Source organism: Beta vulgaris, chromosome 7 (assembly GCF_026745355.1).
Source record: "Beta vulgaris subsp. vulgaris cultivar EL10 chromosome 7, EL10.2, whole genome shotgun sequence".
NCBI lineage: Eukaryota > Viridiplantae > Streptophyta > Magnoliopsida > Caryophyllales > Amaranthaceae > Beta > Beta vulgaris.
This window is the reverse complement of record NC_079208.1, coordinates 21,767,272-21,791,056: the sequence shown is the minus strand read 5'-3', so window position 1 is coordinate 21,791,056 and position 23,785 is coordinate 21,767,272. Positions and strand designations below refer to the sequence as shown.

At 33.9% G+C, this 23,785-nt stretch overlaps 1 long non-coding RNA gene across 1 annotated transcript; it reads right to left on the bottom strand.

Annotated features, from left to right (window-relative positions):
• Positions 1-362: 362 nt before the first annotated feature.
• On the bottom strand, positions 363-1,513 carry LOC130592211 (uncharacterized). The gene is made up of 2 exons (XR_008970465.1): positions 1,484-1,513; positions 363-594 (listed from the first exon to the last, which is right to left on the bottom strand). It is a non-coding gene; the product is annotated as an uncharacterized LOC130592211 (long non-coding RNA).
• Positions 1,514-23,785: the final 22,272 nt, after the last annotated feature.

The following is a 23,785-nucleotide window of genomic DNA, read 5'->3' as shown; positions in this document are numbered from 1 at the left end:
TGGTTCACGAACCCCTGGAATATCTTCACCTATGCTTTCAAAAGGGTCGTCCATGTATCCTCAGAATCAGAAGTTTCAATCACTATTGGCTCCCCTCTACTTCCTGGATTCATCTACATCATCAAAACATAACATCAATTAACAACTAGTCCAACTCAAACTTCATAGTAATCACCTTATAATAACATAGAATAGTCATACTTATACATTCTAATGTCTTAATTTAGCTCGGATACCACTTGTAACAGCCCAAACCTCCACTAATCTTAATCAACATCGTTTAATCACAACGGAAGCGTTATCAAACTAAGATTTGGACTATTACCATGACATTCTCAAATTATAAGGAAGAGAATATCGAATTACCTCAAAAACATACTTTATACATTACTTAATGCATACAAAGCTGTCCTCATAAGAGCTCTTAGGTTACATACACCAAAAACTAACTAAAGTTCAGTAGTCTATCACTTGCTTAACTATGTAAACATATGTATATAGATGTCATTACTTAATTTACATTATTGAAAGTCTATTACAAAAGTAAACACCTTCATCACATATCCTCGTACCAACCTGCATCAAAATCAAACTCTGCCACCCACCGAGTGACAGGCCACAGAAATGACAAAACAATCAGCAAAGCTGAGTACACACTGTATAATAGAAAATACAAGTTTAGGTGTATTTTGAAAACTAACACATAGTTATAATAACAGATAATCACCCTTAACTTAGTTACTATGGTTTCACAAAATCAATCGTTTGGCATGAACGCGAGTGGAGAGGGGTACCACGCAGTACCAGCTGTCTCCAAACTAGTGAGGGTCGTCACCCAGCCTTTTATTGTTATGCTTGCAAGACTTACCCGGACATGTCCTATAACGCCAGGGATTAGCCCCTCCTGGAAGGCAACACTAGGGACTCTACCCGCCCTAACTCGGGGTGCCTATTCATGCCTCACTTTCATTTATTATAAATAAGATATTTAATGGTTTATACTTTAAACCTCAATACTCAAAATCCTTATCAACTCATCCTTAATACTCATAACTCTTATCAACTCCTTTCAATTACCCTTACTTTGATAGTTGAGAAGATTTAGGGTTTTCATACTTAAAACTAGTTTTTAACATAATAACTTTGATAGAACTTAACCAATTATGTCTTAGGGATTAAATAATACCAACATCTATTTCATCAAGAGATTACCAATTATCAATTACTATATAAGTTCATGTACTAAGCACATCCCATTTAGAAGCATAATCGTAATGACTTAGTGTATAAGTGTTGTTTAGGTCAATTGAAACATCTCTAAAGAACCTTAGCATGTTATACTTATGTAATATACTCAATATACACATAATAATACACATATCATACATAAATTCATTTCATAAACATGCTTTACACAAGAAAGAAACAATCACTTAACTATAAGAGTGGAAAATCTCTAGGTTAAACCAAACTAAGTGTGTACCTTAGCTAAGGATGCTTAAAGCTCACGAAAATTCCTTAATCCACTTGGTTAACTACTCCTACAGCTTCCCCTGAATGTATAAAATGCTAAAGATTAGTTTCAACAAGCTTATAGATATGAAAAACTAAGCTTAAATACAAGAGATGTAAACTGTTGAACTTACAGCAACTTATGTGATCTTTGAACAAGGTTTTCTATATGATTTTATGGTCTAAAGGTTGGAACCAAAGGTTGACAACTCTGTATGGATGTTTAGAAGAGTTCTATGTAGAGAAAAGTGGGTGTCAAAGAGGAGAAAATATGAGAAAGGAGACGAAAACCCAGAACAGCCTTTTATAGCCTGTTCTGGCGGTACCCAAGGAGGAGGGAAAGTGATCTGGGCAACGTCGGTTTCTTGGAGTTTCTGGGTGTTCTTGCTTGAGGTGTTAGCCTTTGGTGTTGGCTATCATGCATTCAAAGGGCTTTGAGAGATCGACACTTGAGTAGCTGTAAGCAGCTTTCTTTGAGGATAGGTCTGAGCTGTAATTCCAGCTGGCCAGGTTTTACTATGTAAGCAATTTACCTTTAAGCCACGTAATTCTTGGGCTTAAATGACCATTTTAACCTTAAGACATCTTAAGCATGTCATATATCAAGTTTGGTTAGGTTCTGAGCTCGGATTCAATCCCGAAAGGCTCTTTAACTGGAAGGTTATCGTTACCCGATAAAACAATCTCTATACGATTTTCACAATCTTAATGTTTAAGGCTCTCAAGGACTTTTCAACTTATCTATTGGTTTCCAAAGTCTTCTTATCCAATAAGAATGGTAGATCTTACCTACTTTTCCTCGTATGGTGTTGGAGAGTATTCTAATCTACTTTAAGCACTACAACCAAATGAAACTTAGCATAACTGATAGTTTCAAGTAACTATCTTCCACCTAGAACCTTAAAATCCTATAACTCTATATGAAGTAGTCAATTAACTTACGTAAAACATATAAGTTAACTAATTAAACATAATATCATAGGAAATACACAGTTAGACTGCTCTGTAGTTACTTTAATACGATCTCATGCTTTAGCACATAATCAGGTTTTGAGTTAGGGCTTCTTAGGGCTATTACACTTATATTCTAGCTAAACTATAATTTTGAAGAACCTAAGTAAAATAATAACTACTATAGCAAATCCTAGCAAAAATAGGATTCTATGTAACAACCAATAGCAAATCCAAAACAGAACTAAGATTTATGTGACAACTAAGTCCTTCTTGAAGTAGGACTCCTTCTTTACTTCCATGTTTTTCTCGAGCCAAGTCACTACATATGCCAAAACTTGGTTTCTTCCATTAAGATTGAACCTCATGTTCTCTATAACCAAGTCAATAGGCTCATGTAGAATAAGTGCTTTTGCATCCGTAACATTCTTATGATGATGATTACTAAACCAAAAAGTCTTGATAAGCAACTGTGAATGTGAATCTTAAACTTTCTTAATCTGAGAATTAAAATCTTGAATTTATTTGAACACCTTTGATATTTCTTGATTCAAGAACACACTTGATCTTAAGAAGAAGGATCTAAACACCCTCAAGTTCACTCCTGAATTTAAGTTCTTTGACACTAAACACATAACACACCTGAAAAGTCTTGGATGGTTTGATTAATTTAGCTCATAAGCAATAGATTCATCAAGATTCTATTCTTTAAACAAAAATGTAGATATCTTATTAACAACATAATGAATCGCGTTAGATAGGCTACATCCTATCCTAATACAACTTTGAAAACAATTACTTACAAGATAAGAAACTAACTAATCACACGCTTATCTTAAATCCTAGCTAAACTATAATTTTTAACAACCTAAGTAAAATAATAACTACTATAGGCAATTCTAACAAAACGAGGATTCTATGTTAAAACGAATCACAAATCAAACATAACATGGATTCTATGTGACAACCAAGTCCTTCTTGAGCTAGGACTCCTTTTTTACTCCCATGCTTTCCTCGAGGGAAGTCACTACACATGCCAAAGGTTGGTTTCTTCCATTAAGATTAAACCCCAATGTTCTTCATAACCAAGTCAATAGGCTCATGTAGAATAAGTGATTTTGATTCCGCATCATTCTTAGTATGATTAGTGAACAAAAAAAGCTTGATAACCAATTATGAATGTGAATCATGATCTTTCTTAATCCAAAAATCGAAATCTTGAATTAATTGAAACACCTTTGATATTTTTTGATTCAAGAACACTCCTGATCTTGAGAAGAAGAATCTAAACACCCTCAAATTCACTCCTGAATTTAAGTTCTTGGACACTAAACACTTGTCACTCCTGAAAAGTCTTTAATGGTTTGGTTAGTTTAGATCACAAGCAAAACAATCATCAAGATTCAATTCTGTAAATAAAAATGTAGATCTCTTATTAACAACATAATGAATCGCATTAGATAGGCTACATCGTATCCTAATACAACTTTGAAAACAATTACTTAACAAGATAAGAAACTAACTAATCACACGCCTATCTTAAATTCTAGCTAAACTATAATTTTCAACAAGCTAAGTAAAATAATAACTCATATAGGAAATCCTAACAAAAATAGGATTCTATGTAACAACCAATCGCAAATCCAAACATAACATGGATTCTATGTGACGACCAAGTTCTTCTTGACCTAGGACTCCTTCTTTACTTCCATGCTTTCCTTGAGCCAAGTCACTACACAAGCCAAAGGTTGGTTTCTTCCATTAAGATTAAACCCCAATGTATTTCATAACCAAGTCAATAGGCTCATGTAGAAGAAGTGATTTTGAATCCGTATCATTCTTAATATGATTAGTGAACCAAAAAAGCTTGATAACCAATTATGAATGTGAATCATGATCTTTCTTAATCCAAGAATCGAAATCTTGAATTTATTTGAACACCTTTGATATTTCTTGATTCAAGAACACTCCTGATCTTAAGAAGAAGAATCTAAACACCCTCAAGTTCACTCCTGAATTTAAGTTCTTTGACACTAAACACTTAACACACCTGAAAAGTCTTGAATGGTTTGATTAATTTAGCTCATAAGTAATAGATTCATCAAGATTCTATTCTTTAAACAAAAATGTAGATATCTTATTAACAACATAATGAATCGCGTTAGATAGGCTACATCCTATCCTAATACAACTTTGAAAACAATTACCTAACAAGATAAGAAACTAACTAATCACACGCTTATCTTATATCCTAGGTAAACTATAATTTTTAACAACCTAAATAAAATAATAACTACTATAGGCAATTCTAACAAAACGAGGATTCTATGTAGCAGCGAATCACAAATCCAAACATAACATGGATTCTATGTGACCACCAAGTCCTTCTTCAGCTATGACTCCTTTTTTACTCCCATGCTTTCCTCGAGCAAAGTCACTACACATGCCAAAGGTTGGTTTCTTCCATTAAGATTAAACCCCAATGTTCTTCATAACCAAGTTAATAGGCTCATGTAGAATAAGTGATTTTGAATCCGCATCATTCTTAGTATGATTAGTGAACCAAAAAAGCTTGATAACCAATTATGAATGTGAATCATGATCTTTCTTAATCCAAGAATCGAAATCTTGAATTAATTGAAACACCTTTGATATTTTTTGATTCAAGAACACTCTGATCTGAGAAAGAAGAATCTTAAAACACTCTCAAAATTCACTCCTGAATTTAAGTTCTTGGACACTAAACACTTATCACTCCTGAAAAGTCTTTAATGGTTTGATTAGTTTTATATCACAAGCAAAAACAATCATCAAGATTCCAATTCTGTAAATAAAAATGTAGATCTCTTATTAACAACATAATGAATCGCGTTAGATAGGCTACATCGTATCCTAATACAACTTTGAAAACAATTACTTAACAAGATAAGAAACTAACTAATCACACGCCTATCTTAAATCTAGCTAAACTATAATTTTTAACAAGCTAAGTAAAATAATAACTCATATAGGAAATCCTAACAAAAATAGGATTCTATGTAACAACAATCCAAATCCAAACATAACATGGATTCTATGTGACGACCAAGTTCTTCTTGACCTAGGACTCCTTCTTTACTTCCATGCTTTCCTTGAGCCAAGTCACTACACAAGCCAAAGGTTGGTTTCTTCCATTAAGATTAAACCCCAATGTATTTCATAACCAAGTCAATAGGCTCATGTAGAAGAAGTGATTTTGAATCCGATCATTTTAATATGATTAGTGAACCAAAAAAGCTTGATAACCAATTATGAATGTGAATCATGATCTTTCTTAATCCAAGAATCGAAATCTTGAATTAATTGAAACACCTTTGATATTTTTTGATTCAAGAACACTCCTGATCTTGAGAAGAAGAATCTAAACACCCTCAAATTCACTCCTGAATTTAAGTTCTTGGACACTAAACACTTATCACTCCTGAAAAGTCTTTAATGGTTGATTAGTTTATTATCACAAGAAAACAATCATCAAGATTCAATTCTGTAAATAAAAATGTAGATCTTTATTAACAACATAATGAATCGCGTTAGATAGGCTACATCGTATCCTAATACAACTTTGAAAACAATTACTTAACAAGATAAGAAACTAACTAATCACACGCCTATCTTAAATCCTAGCTAAACTATAATTTTTAACAAGCTAAGTAAAATAATAACTCATATTAACAAAAATAGGATTCTATGTAACAACCAATGCAAATCCAAACATAACATGGATTCTATGTGATGACCAAGTTCTTCTTGACTAGGACTCCTTCTTTACTTCCATGCTTTACTCGAGCCTAGTCACTACACAAGCCAAAGGTTGGTTTCTTCCATTAAGATTAAACCCCAATGTTCTTCATAACCAAGTCAATAGGCTCATGAAGAAAAGTGATTTTGAATCCGCATCATTCTTAATATGATTAGTGAACCAAAAAAGCTTGATAACCAATTATGAATGTGAATCATAATCTTTCTTAATCCAAGAATCGAAATCTTGAATTAATTGGAACACCTTTGATATTTTTTTATTCAAGAACACTCCTGATCTTGAGAAGAAGAATCTAAACACCCTTAAATTCACTACTTAATTTAAGTTCTTGGACATTAAACACTTATCATTCCTGAAAAGTCTTTAATGGTTTGATTAGTTTAGCTCACAAGCAAAACAATCATCAAGAATCAATTCTGTAAATAAAAATGTCGATCTCTTATTATCAACATAATGAATCGCGTTAGATAGGCTACATCGTATCCTAATACAACTTTGAAAACAATTACTTAACAAGATAAGAAACTAACTAATCACACGCTTATCTTAAATCCTAGCTAAACTAAAATTTTTAACAACCTAAGTAAAATAATAACTACTATAGGCAATTCTAACAAAACGAGGATTCTATGTAACAACGAATCACAAATCCAAACATAACATGGATTCTATGTGACCACCAAGTCTTCTTCAGCTAGGACTCCTTTTTTACTCCATGCTTTCCTCGAGCGAAGTCACTACACATGCCAAAGGTTGGTTTCTTCCATTAAGATTAAACCCAATGTTCTTCATAACCAAGTCAATAGGCTCATGTAGAATAAGTGATTTTGAATCCGCATCATTCTTAATATGATTAGTGAACCAAAAAAGCTTGATAACCAATTATGAATGTGAATCATGATCTTTCTTAATCCAAGAATCGAAATCTTGAATTTATTTGAACACCTTTGATATTTCTGATTCAAGAACACTCCTGATCTTAGAAGAAGAATCTAAACACCCTCAAGATTCACTCCTGAATTTAAGTTCTTTGACACTAAACACTTAACACACCTGAAAAGTTTGAATGGTTTGATTATTTAGCTATAAGCAAAATTCATCAAGATTCATTCTTTAAACAAAAATGTAGATATCTTATTAACAACATAATGAATCGCGTTAGATAGGCTACATCCTATCCTAATACAACTTTGAAAACAATTACTTAACAAGATAAGAAACTAACTAATCACACGCTTATCTTATATCCTAGGTAAACTATAATTTTTAACAACCTAATAAAATAATAACTACTATAGGCAATTCTAACAAAACGAGGATTCTATGTAACCGAATCACAAATCCAAACATAACATGGATTCTATGTGACACCAAGTCCTTCTTAGCTAGACTCCTTTTTACTCCCATGCTTTCCTCGAGCAAAGTCACTACACATGCCAAAGGTTGGTTTCTTCCATTAAGATTAAACTCCAATGTTCTTCATAACCAAGTCAATAGGCTCATGTAGAATAAGTGATTTTGAATCGCATCATTCTATATGATTAGTGAACCAAAAAAGCTTGATAACCAATTATGAATGTGAATCATGATCTTTCTTAATCCAAGAATCGAAATCTTGAATTAATTGAAACACCTTTGATATTTTTTGATTCAAGAACACTCCTGATCTTGAAAGAAAGAATCTAAACACTCTCAAATTCACTCCTGAATTTAAGTTCTTGGACACTAAACACTTATCACTCCTGAAAAGTCTTTAATGGTTTGATTAGTTTATATCACAAGCAAAACAATCATCAAGATTCAATTCTGTAAATAAAAATGTAGATCTCTTATTAACAACATAATGAATCGCGTTAGATAGGCTACATCGTATCCTAATACAACTTTGAAAACAATTACTTAACAAGATAAGAAACTAACTAATCACACGCCTATCTTAAATCCTAGCTAAACTATAATTTTTAACAAGCTAAGTAAAATAATAACTCATATAGGAAATCCTAACAAAAATAGGATTCTATGTAACAACCAATCGCAAATCCAAACATAACATGGATTCTATGTGATGACCAAGTTCTTCTTGACCTAGGACTCCTTCTTTACTTCCATGCTTTCCTTGAGCCAAGTCACTACACAAGCCAAAGGTTGGTTTCTTCCATTAAGATTAAACCCCAATGTTCTTCATAACCAAGTCAATAGACTCATGTAGAAGAAGTGATTTTGAATCCGTATCATTCTTAATATGATTAGTGAACCAAAAAAGCTTGATAACCAATTATGAATGTGAATCATAATCTTTCTTAATCCAAGAATCGAAATCTTGAATTAATTGGAACACCTTTGATATTTTTTTATTCAAGAACACTCCTGATCTTGAGAAGAAGAATCTAAACACCCTAAATTCACTCCTGAATTTAAGTTCTTGGACACTAAACACTTATCATCCTGAAAAGTCTTTAATGGTTTGATTAGTTTAGCTCACAAGCAAAACAATCATCAAGATTCAATTCTGTAAATAAAAATGTAGATCTCTTATTACAACATAATGAATCGCGTTAGATAGGCTACATCGTATCCTAATACAACTTTGAAAACAATTACTTAACAAGATAAGAAACTAACTAATCACACGTATCTTAAATCCTAGCTAAACTAAATTTTTAACAACCTAAGTAAAATAATAACTACTATAGGCAATTCTAACAAAACAGGATTCTATGTAACAACGAATCACAAATCCAAACATAACATGGATTCTATGTGACACCAAGCCTTCTTCAGCTAGGACTCCTTTTTTACTCCCATGCTTTCCTCGAGCGAAGTCACTACACATGCCAAAGGTTGGTTTCTTCCATTAAGATTAAACTCCAATGTTCTTCATAACCAAGTCAATAGGCTCATGTAGAATAAGTGTTTTGAATCCGCATCATTCTTAATATGATTAGTGAACCAAAAAAGCTTGATAACCAATTATGAATGTGAATCATGATTTTCTTAATCCAAGAATCGAAATCTTGAATTATTGAACACCTTTGATATTTCTTGATTCAAGAACACTCCTGATCTTAAGAGAAGAATCTAAACACCCTCAATTCACTCCTGAATTTAAGTTCTTTGACACTAAACACTTACACACTGAAAAGTCTTAATGGTTTGATTATTTAGCTCATAAGCAATATTCATCAAGATTCTATTCTTTAAAAAAATGTAGTATCTTATTAACAACATAATGAATCGCGTTAGATAGGCTACATCTATCCTAATACAACTTTGAAAACAATTACTTAACAAGATAAGAAACAACTAATCACACCTTATCTACATAAACTATAATTTTAACAACTAAAAATAATAACTACTATAGGCAATTCTAACAAAACGAGGATTCTATGTAGCTGCGAATCACAAATCCAAACATAACATGGATTCTATGTGACCACCAAGTCCTTCTTCAGCTATGACTCCTTTTTTACTCCCATGCTTTCCTCGAGCAAAGTCACTACACATGCCAAAGGTTGGTTTCTTCCATTAAGATTAAACCCCAATGTTCTTCATAACCAAGTCAATAGGTGTAGAATAAGTGATTTTGAATCCGCATCATTCTTTATGATTAGTGAACCAAAAAAGCTTGATAACCATTATGAATGTGAATCATGATCTTTCTTAATCCAAGAATCGAAATCTGAATTAATTGAAACACCTTTGATATTTTTTGATTCAAGAACACTCCTGATCTTGAGAAGAAGAATCTAAACACCTCAAATTCACTCCTGAATTTAAGTTCTTGGACACTAAACACTTATCACTCCTGAAAAGTCTTTAATGGTTTGATTAGTTTATATCACAAGCAAAACAATCATCAAGATTCAATTCTGTAAATAAAAATGTAGATCTCTTATTAACAACATAATGAATCGCGTTAGATAGGCTACATCGTATCCTAATACAACTTTGAAAACAATTACTTAACAAGATAAGAAACTAACTAATCACACGCCTATCTTAAATTCTAGCTAAACTATAATTTTGAACAACTAAGTAAAATAATAACTCATATAGGAAATCCTAACAAAAATAGGATTCTATGTAACAACCTCAAATCCAAACATAACATGGATTCTATGTGATGACCAGTTCTTCTTGACCTAGGACTCCTTCTTTACTTCCATGCTTTCCTGAGCCAAGTCACTACACAAGCCAAAGGTTGGTTTCTTCCATTAAGATTAAACCCCAATGTTCTTCATAACCAAGTCAATAGCTCATGTAGAAGAAGTGATTTTGAATCCGATCATTGTTAATATGATTAGTGAACCAAAAAAGCTTGATAACCAATTATGAATGTGAATCATGATCTTTCTTAATCCAAGAATCGAAATCTTGAATTAATTGAAACACCTTTGATATTTTTTGATTCAAGAACACTCCTGATCTTGAGAAGAAGAATCTAAACACCCTCAAATTCACTCCTGAATTTAAGTTCTTGGACACTAAACACTTATCACTCCTGAAAAGTCTTTAATGGTTTGATTAGTTATATCACAAGAAACAATCATCAAGATTCAATTCTGTAAATAAAAATGTAGATCTCTTATTAACAACATAATGAATCCCGTTAGATAGGCTACATCGTATCCTAATACAACTTTGAAAACAATTACTTAACAAGATAAGAAACTAAATAATCACACGCCTATCTTAAATCCTACTAAACTATAATTTTAACAACCTAAGTAAAATAATACTATTAGGAAATCCTAACAAAAATATTCTATGTAACAACCAATCGCAAATCCAAACATAACATGGATTCTAATGACCAAGTTCTTCTTGACCTAGGACTCCTTCTTTACCCATGCTTTACTCGAGCCAAGTCACTACACAAGCCAAAGGTTGGTTTCTTCCATTAAGATTAAACCCCAATGTTCTTCATAACCAAGTCAATAGGCTCATGAAGAAGAAGTGATTTTGAATCCGCATCATTCTTAATATGATTAGTGAACCAAAAAAGCTTGATAACCAATTATGAATGTGAATCATAATCTTTCTTAATCCAAGAATCGAAATCTTGAATTAATTGGAACACCTTTGATATTTTTTTATTCAAGAACACTCCTGATCTTGAGAAGAAGAATCTAAACACCCTTAAATTCACTCCTGAATTTAAGTTCTTGGACATTAAACACTTATCATTCCTGAAAAGTCTTTAATGGTTTGATTAGTTTAGCTCACAAGCAAAACAATCATCAAGATTCAATTCTGTAAATAAAAATGTAGATCTCTTATTAACAACATAATGAATCGCGTTAGATAGGCTACATCGTATCCTAATACAACTTTGAAAACAATTACTTAACAAGATAAGAAACTAACTAATCACACGCTTATCTTAAATCCTAGCTAAACTAAAATTTTTAACAACCTAAGTAAAATAATAACTACTATAGGCAATTCTAACAAAACGAGGATTATATGTAACAACGAATCACAAATCCAAACATAACATGGATTCTATGTGACACCAAGTCTTCTTAGCTAGGACTCCTTTTTTACTCCCATGCTTTCTCGAGCGAAGTCACTACACATGCCAAAGGTTGGTTTCTTCCATTAAGATTAAACCCCAATGTTCTTCATAACCAAGTCAATAGGCTCATGTAGAATAAGTGATTTTGAATCCGCATCATTCTTAAGTATGATTAGTAACCAAAAAAGCTTGATAACCAATTATGAATGTGAATCATGATCTTTCTTAATCCAAGAATCGAAATCTTGAATTATTTGAAACACCTTTGATATTTCTTGATTCAAGAACACTCCTGATCTTAAGAAGAAGAATCTAAACACCCTCAAGTTCACTCCTAATTTAAGTTCTTTGACACTAAACACTTACACACTGAAAAGTCTTAATGGTTTGATTAATTTAGCTCAAAGCAAAATTCATCAAGATTCTATTCTTTAAAAAAATGTAGATATTTTATTAACAACATAATGAATCGCGTTAGATAGGCTACATCTATCCTAATACAACTTTGAAAACAATTACTTAACAAGATAAGAAACTAACTAATCACACGCCTATCTTAAATTCTATCTAAACTATAATTTTTAACAAGCTAAGTAAAATAATAACTCATATAAGAAATCCTAACAAAAATAGGATTCTATGTAACAACCAATCGCAAATCCAAACATAACATGGATTCTATGTGATGACCATGTTCTTCTTGACCTAGGACTCCTTCTTTACTTCCATGCTTTCCTTGAGCCAAGTCACTACACAAGCCAAAGGTTGGTTTCTTCCATTAAGATTAAACCCCAATGTTCTTCATAACCAAGTCAATAGACTCATGTAGAAGAAGTGATTTTGAATCCGTATCATTCTTAATATGATTAGTGAACCAAAAAAGCTTGATAACCAATTATGAATGTGAATCATGATCTTTCTTAATCCAAGAATCGAAATCTTGAATTAATTGAAACACCTTTGATATTTTTTGATTCAAGAACACTCCTGATCTTGAGAAGAAGAATCTTAACACCCTCAAATTCACACCTGAATTTAAGTTCTTGGACACAAAACACTTATCACTCCTGAAAAGTCTTTAATTAGTTTAGCTCACAATCAAAACAATCATCAAGATTCAATTTGTAAATAAAAATGTAGATCTCTTATTAACAACATAATGAATCGCGTTAGATAGGCTACATCGTATCCTATACAACTTTGAAAACAATTACTTAACAAGATAAGAAACTAACTAATCACACGCCTATCTTAAATCCTAGCTAAACTATAATTTTTAACAACCTAAGTAAAATAATAACTCATATAGGAAATCCTAACAAAAATAGGATTCTATGTAACAACCAATCGCAAATCCAAACATAACATGGATTCTATGTGATGACCAAGTTTTCTTGACTAGGACTCCTTCTTTACTTCCATGCTTTACTCGAGCCAAGTCACTACACAAGCCAAAGGTTGGTTTCTTCCATTAAGATTGAACCACATGTTCTTAAACCAAGTCAATAGGCTCATGTAGAAAATGATTTTGCATCCGCATCATTCTTAATATGATTACTAACCAAAAAAGTTGATAACCAACTATGAATGTGAATCTTGATCTTTCTTAATCCAAGAATCGAAATCTTGAATTAATTGAAACACCTTTGATATTTTTTGATTCAAGACACTCCGATCTTGAGAAAAGAATCTAAACACCCTCAAATTCACTCCTGAATTTAAGTTCTTTGACACTAAACACTTATCACTCTGAAAAGTCTTTAATGGTTTGATTAGTTTAGCTCACAAGCAAAACAATCATCAAGATTCAATTCTTAAATAAAGATGTAGATACTTATTAACAACATAATGAATCGCGTTAGATAGGCTACATCGTATCCTAATACAACTTTGAAAACAATTACTTAACAAGATAAGAAACTAACTAATCACGCCTATCTTAAATCCTAGCTAAACTATAATTTTTAACAAGCTAAGTAAAATAATAACTATATAGCAAATCCTAACAAAGTAGGATTCTATGTAACAACCAATCGCAAATCCAAACATAACAGGATTCTATGTGATAACCAAGTTCTTCTTGACTAGGACTCCTTCTTTACTTCATGCTTTACTCGAGCCAAGTCACTACACAGCCAAAGGTTGGTTTCTTCCATTAAGATTGAACCCCATGTTCTCAAACCAAGTCAATAGGCTCATGTAGAAAATGATTTGTATCCGCATCATTCTTAATATGATTAGTGAACCAAAAAAGCTTGATAACCAATTATGAATGTGAATCATGATCTTTCTTAATCCAAGAATCGAAATCTTGAATTAATTGAAACACCTTTGATATTTTTTGATTCAAGAACACTCCTGATCTTGAGAAGAAGAATCTAAACACCCTCAAATTCACTCCTGAATTTAAGTTCTTGGACACAAAACACTTATCACTCCTGAAAAGTCTTTAATTAGTTTAGCTCACAATCAAAACAATCATCAAGATTCAATTATGTAAATAAAAATGTAGATCTCTTATTAACAACATAATGAATCGCGTTAGATAGGCTACATCGTATCCTATACAACTTTGAAAACAATTACTTAACAAGATAAGAAACTAACTAATCACACGCCTATCTTAAATCCTAGCTAAACTATAATTTTTAACAACCTAAGTAAAATAAGAACTCATATAGGAAATCCTAACAAAAATAGGATTCTATGTAACAACCAATCGCAAATCAAAACATAACATGGATTCTATGTGATGACCAAGTTTTTTTTTTTTGACCTAGGACTCCTTCTTTACTTCCATGCTTTACTCGAGCCAAGTCACTACACAAGCCAAAGGCTGGTTTCTTCCATTATGATTGAACCACATGTTCTTTAAAACCAAGTCAATAGGCTCATGTAGAACAACTGATTTCGCATCCGCATCATTCTTAATATGATTACTAAACCAAAAAAGATTGATAACCAACTATGAATGTGAATCTTGATCTTTCTTAATCCAAGAATCGAAATCTTGAATTAATTGAAACACCTTTGATATTTTTTGATTCAAGAGCACTCCAGATCTTGAGAACAATAAGAATCTAAACACCCTCAAATTCACTCCTGAATTTAAGTTCTTTGACACTAAACACTTATCACTCTGAAAAGTCTTTAATGGTTTGATTAGTTTAGCTCACAAGCAAAACAATCATCAAGATTCAATTCTCTAAATAAAGATGTAGATATCTTATTAACAACATAATGAATCGCGTTAGATAGGCTACATCGTATCCTAATACAACTTTGAAAACAATTACTTAACAAGATAAGAAACTAACTAATCACATGCCTATCTTAAATCCTAGCTAAACTATAATTTTTAACAAGCTAAGTAAAATAATAACTAATATAGCAAATCCTAACCAAAGTAGGATTCTATGTAACAACCAATCGCAAATCCAAACATAACAAGGATTCTATGTGATAACCAAGTTCTTCTTGACCTAGGACTCCTTCTTTACTTCCATGCTTTACTCGAGCCAAGTCACTACACAAGCCAAAGGTTGGTTTCTTCCATTAAGATTGAACCCCATGTTCTCCAAAACCAAGTCAATAGGCTCATGTAGAACAATTTATTTTATCCGCATCATTCTGAATATGATTACTAAACCAATAAAGCTTGATAACCAACTATGAATGTGAATCTTGATCTTTCTTAATCCAAGAATCGAAATATTGAATTAATTGAAGTACCATTGATACTTTCATATTCAAGAACACTCTTGATCTTGAGAAGAAGAATCTAAACACCCTCAATTTCACTCCTGAATTTATGTTCTGTGACACTAAACACATATCACTCCTGAAAAGTCTTTAATGGTTTGATTCATTTAGGTCACAAGCAAAACAATTATCAAGATTGAATTCTTTAGATAAGTTATTCAAATAAATTGTGTTAGATAGACTACATCTATCCTAATACAGATTGGAAAACAAATAGTTAACAAGATAGAAAGTAAATAATCACACGCCTATCGTATATTCTAGCTAAACTAAAATTTTGAACAACCTAAGTAAAATAATAACTACTATAGCAAATCCTAGAAAAACTAGGATTCTTTGTAACAACCAATAGAAAATACAAATAGAACTAAGATTTTATGTGACAACGAAGTCCTTCTTGAACTAGGACTGCTTCTTTACTTCCATTTTTTCTCGAGCCAAGTCACTACACATGCCAAAACTTAATTTCTTCCATTAAGATTGAACCTCATGTTCTCCATAACCAAGTCAGTAGGCTCATGTAGAATAAGTGCTTTTGCATCCGTAACATTCTAAAGATTATTAATAAACCAAAAAGTCTTGATAAGCAACTATGAATGTGAATCTTAAACTTTCTTAATCGAAGAATTAAAATTTTGAATTAATTTGTTTGATACTTCTTGATTTAAGAACACTCCTGATCTTAAGAAGAAGAATCTAAACACCCTCAAGTTCACTCCTGAATTTAAGTTCTTTGACACTAAACACTTATCACAACTGAAAAGTCTTTAATGGTTTTATTAATTTAGCTCACAAGCAATAGATTCATCAAGATTCTATTCTTTAAACCAAAATGTAGATATCTTATTAACAACCTAATGAATCGCGTTAGATAGGCTACATCCTATCCTAATACAACTTTGAAAACAATTACTTAACAAGATAAGAAACTAACTAATCACACGCCTATCTTAAATCCTAGCTAAAATATATTTTTTAACAACCTAAGTAAAATAATAACAACTATAGCAAATCCTAAACAACCAAGGATTCTATGTAACAACCAATTACAAATCCAAACATAACATGGATTCTATGTGACAACTTAGTCCTTCTTGAGCTAGGACTCCTTTACTCCCATGCTTTCCTCGAGCAAAGTCACTACACATGCCAAAGGTCGGTTTCTTCCATTGAGATTGAAACCCGTGTTTCTTCATAACCAAGTCAATAGGCTCATGTAGGAGAAGTGCTTTTGAATCCGCATCATTCTTAATATGATTAGTGAACCAAAAAAGCTTGATAAGCAATTATGAATGTGAATCTTGGCTATCACATATAATCCATGTTATGTTTTAACTAGGACTCTTTCTTTACTTCCATGCTTTACTCGAGCCAAGTCACTACACAAGACAAAGGTTGGTTTCTTCCATTAAGATTGAACCCCATATTCTCCAAAACCAAGTCAATAGGATCATGTAGAACAACTGATTTTGCAGCCGCATCATTCTTAATATGATTACTAAACCAAAAAAGCTTGATAACTAACTATGAATGTGAATCTTGATCTTTCGTAATCCAAGAATCGAAATCATGAATTAATTGAAACACCTTTGATACTTCTTGATTCAAGAATACTCCTGATCTTGAGAAGAAGAATCTAAACTCCCTCAAATTCACTCCTGAATTTAAGTTCTTTGACACCTAACTCTTATCACTCCTGAAAAGTTTTTAATTGTTCGATTAGTTTATCTCACATGCAAAACATAAGTTAAGATTGAATTCGTTAAATAAAAATTAGATTTCTTATTAACAACATAATGAATTGCGTTAGATAGACTACATCCTATCCTAATACAACTTTAATTTGTAAACAAATACTTAACAATATAAGAAACTAACTAATCACATGCCTAGCTTAAATCCTAGATAAACTATAATTTTTAACAAACTTAGTAAAATAATAACTACTATAGCAAATCCTAAAATAACTAGGATTCTATATAAGAACCTATTGCAAATCCAAACTAAACATGGATTCTATGTGATAACCAAGTTCTTTTTACGCTGGAACTCCTTTAATTCCGTGCTTTCTTCGTGCCAAGTAACTACACATGCCAAAGGTTGGTTTCTTCCATTAAGATTGAACCCCATGTTCTTCATAACCAAGTCAATAGGCTCATGTAGGAGAAGTGCTTTTGAATCCGCATCATTCTTAATATGATTAGTGAACCAAAAAACCTTTATAACCAATTATGAATGTCAATCTTGATCTTTCTTAATCCAAGAATCGAAATCTTGATTTAATTGAAACACCTTTGATATTTTTTGATTCAAGAACACTACTGGTCTTGAGAAGAAGAGTCTAAACACCCTCAAATTCACTCCTGAATTTAAGTTTTTTGACACTAAACACTTATCACTCCTGAAAAGTCTTTAATGGTTTGATTAGTTTAGGTCACAAGCAAAAACAATCATCAAGATTCAATTCTGTAAATAAAAATGTAGATATCTTATTAGCAACACAATGAATTGTGTTAGATAGGCTACATCCTATCCTACTACAACTTTGAAAACAATTACTTAACAAGATAAGAAACTAACTAATCACACGCCTATCTTAAATCCTAGCTAAACTATAATTTTTAACAACCTAAGTAAAATAATAACTAATATAGCAAATCCTAACAAAAATAGGATTCTATGTAACAACCAATCGCAAACCCAAACATAACATGGATTCTATGTGATAACCAAGTTCTTCTTGAACTAGGACTCCTTCTTTAATTCTGTACTTTCTTCGTGCCAAGTAACTACACATGCCAAAGGTTGGTTTCTTCCATTAAGATTGAACCCCATGTTATTCATTACCAAGTTAATAGGCTCATGTAGGGGAAGTGCTTTTGAATCCGCATCATTCTCAATATGATTAGTGAACCAAAAAAGCTTGATAACCAATTATGAATGTGAATCTTGATCTTTCTTAATCCAAGAATCGAAATCTTGAATTAATTGAAACACCTTTGATATTTCTTTGATTCAAGAACACTCCTGATCTCGAGAAGAAGAATCTAAACACCCTCAAATTCACTCCTGAATTTAAGTTTTTTGACACTAAACACTTATCACTCCTGAAAAGTCTTTAATGGTTTGATGAGTTTAGCTCACAAGCAAAAACAATCATCAAGATTCAATTCTGTAAATAAAAATGTAGATATCTTATTAGCAACATAATGAATCGCGTTAGATAGGCTACATCCTATCCTACTACAACTTTAAAAACAATTACTTAACAAGATAAGAAACTAACTAATCACACGCCTATCTTCAATCCTAGCTAAACTACAATTTTTAACAACCTAAGTAAAATAATAACTAATATAGCAAATCCTAACAAAAATAAGATTCTATCTAACAACCAATCGCAAACCCAAACATAACATGGATTCTATGTGATAACCAAGTTCTTCTTGAACTAGGACTCCTTTTTTACTTCCATGCTTTACTCGAGCCAAGTCACTACACAAGACAAAGGTTGGTTTCTTCCATTAAGATTGAACCCCATGCTCTCCAAAACCAAGTCAATAGGCTCATGTAGAACAACTGATTTTGCATCCGCATCATTCTTAATATGATTACTAAACCAAAAAAGCTTGATAACCAACTATGAATGTGAATCTTGATCTTTCGTAATCCAAGAATCGAAATCTTGAATTAATTGAAACACCTTTGATACTTCTTGATTCAAGAACACTCCTGATCTTGAGAAGAAGAATCTAAACCCCCTCAAATTAACTCCTAAATTTAAGTTCTTTGACACCTAACTCTTCTCACTCCTGAAAAGTTTTTAATTGTTTGATTAGTTTAACTCACAGGGAAAACATAATTTAATATTGAATTCGTTAAACAAAAATTAGATTTCTTATTAACAACATAATGAATTGCGTTAGATAGACTACATCCTATCCTAATACAACTTTGTAAACAAATACTTAACAATATAAGAAACTAACTAATCACACGCCTATCTTAAATCCTAGATAAACTATAATTTTTAACAACCTTGGTAAAATAATAACTACTATAACAAATCCTAAAATAACTAGGATTCTATGTAAGAACCTATTGCAAATCCAAACAAAACATGGATTCTATGCGATAACCAAGTTCTTCTTACGCTAGAACTCCTTCTTTAATTGGGTGCTTTCTTCGTGCCAAGTAACTACACATGCCAAAGGTTGGTTTCTTCCATTAAGATTGAACCCCATGTTCTTCATAACCAAGTCAATAGGCTCATGTAGGAGAAGTGCTTTTGAATCCGCATCATTCTTAATATGATTAGTGAACCAAAAAAGCATGTTAACCAATTATGAATGTGAATCTTGATCTTTCTTAATCGAAGAATCGAAATATTGAATTAATTGACACACCTTTGATATTTTTTGATTCAAGAACACTCCTGATCTTGAGAAGAGGAATCTAAACACCCTCAAATTCTCTCCTGAATTTAAGTTCTTTGACACTAAACACTTATCACTCTTGAAAAGTCTTTAATGGTTTGATTAGTTTAGCTCACAAGCAAAAACAATCATCAAGATTCAATTCTGTAAATAAAAATGTAGATATCTTATTAGCAACATAATGAATCGCGTTAGATAGGCTACATCCTATCCTACTACAACTTTGAAAACAATTATTTAATAAGATAAGAAACTAACTAATCACACGCCTATCTTAAATCCTAACTAAACTATAATTTTTAACAACCTTAGTAAAATATTAACTAATATAGCAAATCCTAACAAAAATAGGATTCTATGTAACAACCAATCGCAAACCCAAACATAACATGGATTCTATGTGATAACCAAGTTCTTCTTGAACTAGGGTTCTGTTGTAGCCTAAAAATCAACGGCTACCCTTATGGCACGTGGCGCTATCTCAGGCCTACATGTGGCATCTGTTTAGGCCAAGGAAAGGACAAAGGCCTGCAAGTTCAGTGGGCTAAAGTACACCTTCTTGGGGAAAAGGTGAACTGAAGAGCTCCATTATGGCCCTAAAATTGTACTTAGGCCCATTGAAGTAAAGCCTGATTCAGCTAAAAGGTAAAATGTACTAACAAATCAGTGCTTGCCACGTGTCCTGATATTACAACATAGCCAATCAGATGCTCCCAACTTAGGGTGACATCAAGGTACAACAGTCATTTCAAACAGTATAAATAGTCCTTGATTTCAGGGTGAAAGGTACGTTTTTTGGAGCATAGTACTGTTATTCTGCCATAAATTCTTCTCTCTCTCTCTACTTTCTCTCTCTAAAAGTTCCTTCACATCCCGGTTATCTGACTTAAGCATCGGATGGGGAAATACCACCCAAACCTCCAGGGTGGGTCCCTTTTTTGCAGGTTGCTGGTCAGGAGTTTGCATCGAGATTCGAGCCAATCATTGTTGCACAAGTCTCCAGTTTTAGAACCTATCTTTGGGAGTTGTGATATTTAATTACTAAGTTTTACACTATGTAACATTTGGCGTCGTCTGTGGGGAGACGCAACAATGACAGACTATCACTCATCGAATGTCGCAAGGAACAGGAGTTTTAAAGTTCAGGTTAAAGACACTATGGATGACGAGAGACCACCCCGTGGACGGCACCATGGCCATGCTGCCGTCCATCTAGAGGGTAGGACGGTGACTCGAGTCATTCAGGAGGAGAGGCAGCAGCGCCACTCAAAGGGAGATCCCAAGAGGGTCGTCCAGGGACTAGTCCGCCACCTCGGCGAGAGGTGACTAGGCCGCTTTCCAAGGGAAATCAGCCAGCTGTTAGGGACTCTAAAAGGAAGATGGACAAGAGGTTGGTAGTCCGTCCAGGAGACAATATTCCTCCTACTGGCCATAAGATGGAGACTGATGCTAGGGAGTATTTGGAAGCCAAGAGGGCGGCAGCTCAGCACCATTCAGCGTCTGGTTCCACTCCTTATATAAAGGACCCGTCCTTAAGGCTCCCGTCCAGAACAGTGGCGCGAAGCCGTGAACCTTCAGCTTTTCAGCCAAGGCAAGAGAAGACTATTCTGTAGCTAATGGTGTACAGGCGTCAAGCCTTAGCCAACACCTCTTCTAATCCGGTACTAAAGGAGTACCGTTAGGAGCACATACCCATTGAGGGTCAGGTTGGGGCACTTCAGATCAATTAGCCAACTCCTTTCTCGGTCAGGATTATGGAGTCCCCTCCTTTCCCAACGGTTAAGCTCCCGACCATTGAGTTTTTCGATGGAACAACTGATCCGGACGATCATCTATCAGCCTATAAGAATCAAATGTATGTTCAGGGGGTGGACGATACTACGTGGTGTAAGAATTTCCCAGCTACGTTGAAGGGGGTAGCTCATAAATGGTTTAATAACTTGCCGCCTAACTCAGTGAACAATTTCACTAAGCTTATTATCATCCTATTCACTAGTGACTTTGTGGCTAATCGTCAAGAACAAAAAACAAGCATGCACCTGGGTAAAGTCATACAAGGTCCTAAAGAGGCCTTGAGAGGTTATGTGAAGAGATTCAATCTAGAAGCATTGCAGATCTAAGATCTGAATGCGGGAGTGGCGTTTGACGCCTTCATCAAAGGTTTAAGACCAGGAAGCTTTAAGTTTGATTTGGTCAAGAAGAAAATCACAACTTTGACGGAAGCTTTGAAGGAGGCTGAGGCATTCAGTCATGCCACGGAGGTTTGTGCTGAGGCCAAGCAGCCAGAGGTGAAGAAGGCAGAAGAGGCGGTTCAGCCAAAAAAGAATCCGCCCAAGAAGGCAGAAGAGGCTGAGACTTGGGCAATGACTTCTCTGACCACCTCGTCCAAAAGAAGTAGGCGGTCTGAGCTGGCGGCCTCAGTTGAACCTATAGAAATCAACAAAGATCAATATTTCATTCTTATGGAAATAAAGAATCAGCATGAGCTAAAGGCACCGGCTGAAATGAAGACGCCTTACCATAATAGAGACAAGAGCAAGTTTTGTCACTTCCACAAGGACTGTGGGCATGAAACTAATGAATGCAAGCACTTGAGGAGAGCATTAGAAGATTTGGCCCGAAAGGGTAAGATGAACAATTATTACCTTCATCAGGAAGAAAGTTCCAGAAAAGGGATAACCGTCAGGGAAGAAAGATGGACGGAGACAACACAAATGATGATGTAACAATGGTCATCTCTGGAGGATTTGCGACCGGAGGTCCAACAAATCGCGGCCACAAAAACTATTTAAGGGAACTCAGTCAGGTTATGCTCACTAACCAGGCCGAGTCTGATCCTTTCCCAAAAATAGTGGTCAGCGAGCTGGTTCGAGGGAAGATAAGGACGCCTCATGATGACCCCTTAGTGGTGGAAATGAAGATTGCCAACCTCAGGGTTAGGCGAATTCTGATTGATACCGGAAGCTCTACTGATATAATCAGTGCTGATTGTTTGTCTCGGCTGAAGTTTGATAAAGATGACTTGTTTCCTGTAAATCATCCTATAATTGGTTTTGGAGGAGGGATCATCCATCCCATGGGGGCCGTTACTCTACCCGTCAGGGTGGGATAGAAAGATGCTGCCAGGACGCTTTTTGTGAAATTTTTGGTAGTACGAGACTTGACCGCTTATAATGTCATTATCGGACGACCTACCTTAAATCACATCAAGGCTGCCATTGTGACCCACTTAATGCTCATGAAGTTTGAGTGTGATGGGGGGAAGATTGGATCTCTCTACGGAGATCAGCAAGCTGCTAGAGAATGCTATGTCACCACTCTTAAACCATCATCATGGAAAGAGAAGGCAGAGCGTCCAAAAGTCCGGGAGGATGATTCGGCCGTCAAGGTAAAAGGGTAGATTGTTGAGCTAAAGCAAGAAGTTGAGAAGGTTCAAGAGATACCTCGCCCGGAGAGCAAACCATCCATGCTCTTGCCCAGCAAGAAGAGAAAGTGCTTGGCTGTTAAAGAAGAAAAACATTCATTTGAGGAGATTATGGCTATAATGAGTCTGGGGATGGAACGTCCAGAGCCAGTAGAAAGTCCGGTAGAAATTTGCTTAAATTCAGAACGTCCAGAGAGGACATTGAAAATAGGATCAGTTTTGAAATCAAAAATCAAGGACGCCTTAGTTGCGTTGTTGCGAGAATTTGAGGATGTGTTCGCCTATGCGGTAGAGGAAATGTCGGGGATAGAATCTGAGGTGGCGGTGCATAAGCTCAACATTGAGCCGGGGAAAAAGCCAATTCGGCAGAAGAAGAGGCA